Genomic DNA, 5,884 nt, shown 5'->3' with positions numbered 1-5,884 from the left:
CTTCTCTGGAAACCTGACGTAACCTTGATTTAGGATCAGAACTCTACTGGAAACCAGGTCCTCCATCATTTTTTTTCTCCGCATTGTACTTCAGATTCCACAACAAAAATACATTGTTCTCTTAAAGCCTAAGGCCATGCCTTTCATGACTCTGCCTACCTCTGACTTTTGCTTCCACCTCTTCCCTCACGTATATACAAGACTGTTAGGAACTACTTATTTTTCCTACAAGGACACTTCCTTGGACTACTCTGACCCCACTTTCCTACCTGCTTCCTTTCAAGCACCTTCCCTCAACTTCTCTACTTCTTCAGTTTTCTATCCTTGAGTTTCCGATAGAGATTCCCCTAATTTTTGTATTATTATGTGTATATATATTTTATTTCAATAGAGAGACAAGTAAGAAATATGACATAAGGAACTGAAATTGAAGATGCTTAACCTGACTCAGATGGTTCCACTGAACTGTTGGAGAGAAATTCAGATGTTAGTGAGCACACTACTCAACAATATTTTAATCTTTTTTTTTTTTTTTTAAGGTAGACTAAGGTAGCTTTGAGATTTTTCTACTACTTGAATCAAGTTATTTATCTGCTCTCAAGCTTGAACTACCTGTGACTGGTGATGTCCTGACATTCTTTCCATATAACCAAATATTTGTACTGAGAAATAGCAGTGGAAATGGCAAGTATTTTATAATTGCCTGTACAAATTGGTGAAACTCAGTCATTTTTCCAAATTATAAAATACGTTCAGTTTATACCATCTTATTTAAATGTCCAAAATAAAAGGTGCAAAATTAAACATACAGCAAAATACTTTTTGGTGCATTTCAGTTTTGCTTTCTGTTTATTATATATACTGTTAAAGAAAAAATAAAAATAATTGAAATAGTAAGGTGATGGGATTATGAGTTATCGCTCTTTATAAAACTATTTGCCATGTTTTGTTCCATCAAAAAAGTAACTAGGGGAAAAGAATTAAAAAATACAACTAAAATCTTCTTGGAATTGCCTTGCCCATTTATGGACCATAGGAAGCTTAGTAAAAGTCCCCCTTACTCAGGTGTTTAAAGAACACAGCCAGAGAGATTAAAGTTCATCAATGGCCTGCTATGTGCCAGATGTTTAGTCAAATCCTTTTGTTCTCCACCTTAGTGAGATGTAGTTCTGTTATCTTTAATTTCCAAATGAGGAAACTAAGGCTTTTTAGGTTAAACAACTTGCATAAAATTTATAAATGACTGAGCAGGGGTTTGAATTCACCATAAATAAGTGTACCATTACATGCAGATAGGAAATCGATTGTGTTTCCATTGCAACATTGATTTTTTTCCCCTCCATAGGTAAAAGATGCTCTAAAAAAAAAAAAAATCCTGGAAATAACTAAACTACTCTTGACTGATGTAATTAAAAATAACTGAAATCATAAAGGGGTAAAAATCAGAACAATAAATTGATTAAATCTTCATTTCACCTAATTTTTATGTCAGAGACACTAATGGCTTAAAAGATCATTAGGGGTTGGATTACCTTATAAGGAAATCACACCAGGCATTGTCTTTTCCCAGAAATCTGAAAAAGTCATCCTAACGAACAATCCAAAAGTCACATCAGAATCATCTGTCAGTCACAATGAAGCAAAATGAAGGTGAATTAAAAGAATTACAGGGAAATCCTAGGCGTCAAATCCCCTCCCCCAGCCCACCTCACCCCCCATCCCCAGCCTCTGCCCTCTCCTGGATGAAAGAGCTTTTTCAACTAATATTTATTCCCTCTTTTCATGTCCTGTGGTCCCAGTTGGACTAATTGTATCAGTTAGCTGTTGATGTGCCTAGTTGTACCATGTTAAATTGTCTTGGTAGCGTTACAGAAAATAAGCATTTGATTATTTTTTTACCGTCTGTTTATATGGCTGTCTTGCAAATCAGTAAATTCTTACTGTATATTTCAGATGGATAAAAAATGTACCATTTGTTTTAAGTATGTTGGAATAATAACATGAAGAGGCAGGCATTCCATTTTAACAATCATGAGCACGTTGTACTCAGTTTAAAACATCTATCTAGTGTATCTTTTTGTGAAACTAATTTTGGACAACAGAAGTTATTAGTTCGGATGTTTACGAATTAGGCTTGAAAAGTTAATGTCAGAGAAATTTTGTTCCCTTTCTTTAAATGTATCAGAGCCCTGGATGCACAGCAGTGAAGAGCTACGGCGAGCTATGGATCAGCAGTTCGAATCTACCAGCTGCTCCTTGGAAACCCTACTTTGTCCTATAGGGTCACTGTGAGTTGGAATCAACTCTAAGGCAACAGGTTTTTTTTTTTAATGGTTCCAGTGTTACACTGACCTCCTGTGGCACAAGCATGCTCACAGCTTTCTTGGCGCTCACTCATACACAGCCCAGGTCATTGTCCTTTATTGATGAACAGCCTGAATCTTGTCATTTTATCCAAGCTGTTCAGACTTGTCCAGCATTTGATGGAATGGTTAGAAAGAAAATCAGGGGGCAAGGGTTCCTCTTCTAATCTGGCCAGTAGTTAGTATCTTAAAATGAAGAATTCGATCAGGTAAATGTAACATAACTTAAAAAGACTAAAAAGAGTACAGGGCTATGGAGTCCTAAATTTAATTTCCAGCTCTGACATGATTGATGTGTAACCACAGGCATTTCAGTCAATCTTTTAACTTCTTAATAAATAAAGTTTAAACATGTTTTAAGGTGACAAGTGAAGATAACAACTGAGCAAAGACTAGAAAATAAGGAGAAAATGAGCCACGGGGGGTCTGGGGGAAGAAGATTTCAGGCTGAAGACATGTGCAAAGGCCCCGAGGCGGAAGCATGCAGGTCAGGAGCCACCAAGCAGCTGCAAGACTGGAGTAGAGCAACCAAGTGAGGGAGGTAGGAGATGAGGTCAGAGGCGTTCCAGGCCCTTGGAGGCCATTGTGACAACTTGTGCTTTTACATTGTGACAAATTGTGCTTTTACTCCGAGTGAAATGAAAAGCCTTTAGAGAATTTTGAGCAGGATGGTGACCTAATCTGACTTTCATCTGTCACCCCTTCAGGGTAAAGCTGAACTCTGCTGCAGAGATTCTTAAATAAACAAGTCTCCTTTGCTGCTCTCAAGCCTTTGAGGCATTAGAGCTAGAGTTCAGAGTTTAAGATTCCTTCTAATTCTTCTTATATTTACAAACAATTTGATTTGCTTGTGTCATTTTAACTTGACCAAACAGGGAAGATGTATTATTACTTTAGATGATAAGGAATCTTTGTCCTTAAAAGTTTTCTATTGAACTAATAAGCATTATTCTTGTTACCCAAATAGGGTCTGTGCTCTGGAGCAGTCGAGCCAGTGAAATATCTTCCAAGTCAGAAACAGTGAGAAAGTTTTAATTCAGGAGGTGTATACCAAAAGGATCTGACAGCAACGCAGTCTGTCTGTATGGAGTCCCAAAAGACATTTTTACATCAGAGCTTACGCATGATTTTTACAAAGGTTAGAAGTGTTGTTATACATTGTAAGGTAATTACAAGAGACTCTTTATCATACCAAAGAGACGCATGCTGGACATTCCCTTATTTGACATCTGGGCTCTAATCTTCCTGTGGGGGGAGTCCTAAGCCACAGGTGGCTGGACAGAGCAAAACAAAGTCATTAACAAAGGTATGCGAAAAGGAGAAGGCAAAGAGAAAGAAAAAACTTACAGGTCCATCATGGCATTAGTTATGTCAAACTCTTAGTCACCCATTTTGAAAAGGAGAAAATATGCTGGGGAGTATTAGGGTCATAATTCTCATAATCCAAACTTCTCTACTATCTATATTGCAATACCGCATCAATATCACATAATATCCCAACAAAGTCTAAGCAGAATCCCATAAATAAACCTACACATACTTCTGCAGTAAAACTTATGAATATTACTAAGTCAGCTGAAGAAGGTATTAACCTTGACTCTGTGCTGAGTTTTAAGGCCAAAAATATGAAAAACCTTCAAATTTCAGATACCTACCCCAGAAGTGTAGATAAAGGATTTCATATTTTGGTGTCATGGAGATAATTTTGTTTTCAGTCAAGTTTGGCATCTGTAAAAATGGCTTGAGGGCAGCATCTGACCTCCTCCAACCCAACAAGGGGAAAGAAGAACTAGGATCAACAGCTCAAGGCTGATTCCTATGAGGTGGAGATCAGACATGCCTCCTCTCTCCACCATCTTTACTAATTCTGACACGAGTTGTCCCTCCCACAGCACTGTCTACCTCTTTGCTGGGCTCGTTAATTCATTGCAATGTCCACACAGAACTCACAGACCATATTTGCGATTATGGGGTTTATTAGGGAAGTAACAGGTTACAGTTCAGGCTCAGGAACACTCAAGGATACAGCTTTTCCGTCAGGACAGCCTCTTCCCGGCTGTGCTTGCAGGCCCACCTCTCCCTGGCCCTAGATGTCTCCCCAGAGGCACTCAGCTTTCTCTCTTCCTCCACACCGTCTCCTGCTGCTGGGTCTCTGCTGCTACCGCTTCTCACTGTCTTCAGGGTCAGCTCTCTCTCTCTCTCTCTCTCCCTCTCCACCCCCCTGCAAAGGTCACGCTCTGTGCCCCTGGCTGTATCATTCAATTGCCTGGGTGGGAGTTACAAGACCATGGCTAGAAAGGCCACACAAAAGCAATTAATCTCACTGCAGCAGCATAAATAACTCATGCTAGGAAAAATAATACTTTTATGTCATGGAAAAACGTTGTTCACCGACGTTAATGATGCTAAAACGTAGATACATTTGTTTTGGGTTTGCTGTTATCTACCTAAACTGCTACATCAAAAGAAAAAGAAAAGGAGCAAACCTGTTTTCTAATGATTAACAGAGTACACTAGGTAATAATTTAAAAATAAATTCAAACGTAGTCATCAAAAAGTGTATAAAGATTTACAATTCCATTAAATAATGTATAACTCCTAAATTACTAAAGCAATGTGCTTTACCTTTTCACTTAAAGTGGTTGTTGCTTATGGAAACCATCTACAAAAAATTCTCAATGAAGGAACTACATTGGCAAACTCAGTTCACAAGGTTTTAAATGTTTAAGAAAGACAATGGATAATTAAAATTTTTGGATAATTTAATATATTCTTTAGTTTTAAAAGAAAGGTCGTAATTTTGATTTGGGCAAAAAGGAAGACTTTGAATACCACAAAAAATTTTACATATAAAAAATACTAATTAAACTGCATATTGAGATCTCATAAAGAAACTAGCTAAAGATCTTGCAATTTTTGTCTCATGCTTTTTTTACATTAAATATAGCTTTGTAATATAATGCAAAATGTACTAAATTGAAAATTCTTTTAAAACAAAAAGGGAAATATAAAAATAAGAATTGAAGAAGTCTTTGAATCAACATCACAGTAAATGCTGGACAGTGAAGGTTTAGGTTTACCTCCATGAGGCCTTCATCGAACATCACTGATGTATTCTAACACCCTAACACTAACTTGGAGCCCTGGTAGCACAGTGGTTAAGACCTATGGCTGCTAACCAAAAGGTCAGCAGCTCAAATCCACTAGCCACTCTGGAAACCCTATGGGGCAGTTCTACTCTGTCCTATAGGGTCACTATCAGTCGGACTCAACTCGATGGCAACTGGTTTGGTTTCTGGTTTAATACTAACCTAAACAGTGTTAGGGAGCATGGGGCTGCCTGTCATTTTCTCTCTGTTTGAAGGCCAGGGATCAAGATTTCTTGGTATTTCTTTTCTAGCTTTCCTATCACAACTCTATGAAAAGCAAAGTAAGTGCGTGTATATTCTTGCAGAGTTACAGAGGTAAGTAAATGAATAATGACGTTATTAATTTTAGCTCTGTTTAAGGAAAAATAAAAG

The sequence above is a fragment of the Trichechus manatus genome, unplaced genomic scaffold (genome assembly GCF_000243295.1).
Source record: "Trichechus manatus latirostris isolate Lorelei unplaced genomic scaffold, TriManLat1.0 scaffold00089, whole genome shotgun sequence".
NCBI lineage: Eukaryota > Metazoa > Chordata > Mammalia > Sirenia > Trichechidae > Trichechus > Trichechus manatus.
The sequence above is the reverse complement of the archived record's forward strand: the minus strand, read 5'-3'. Positions refer to the sequence as shown.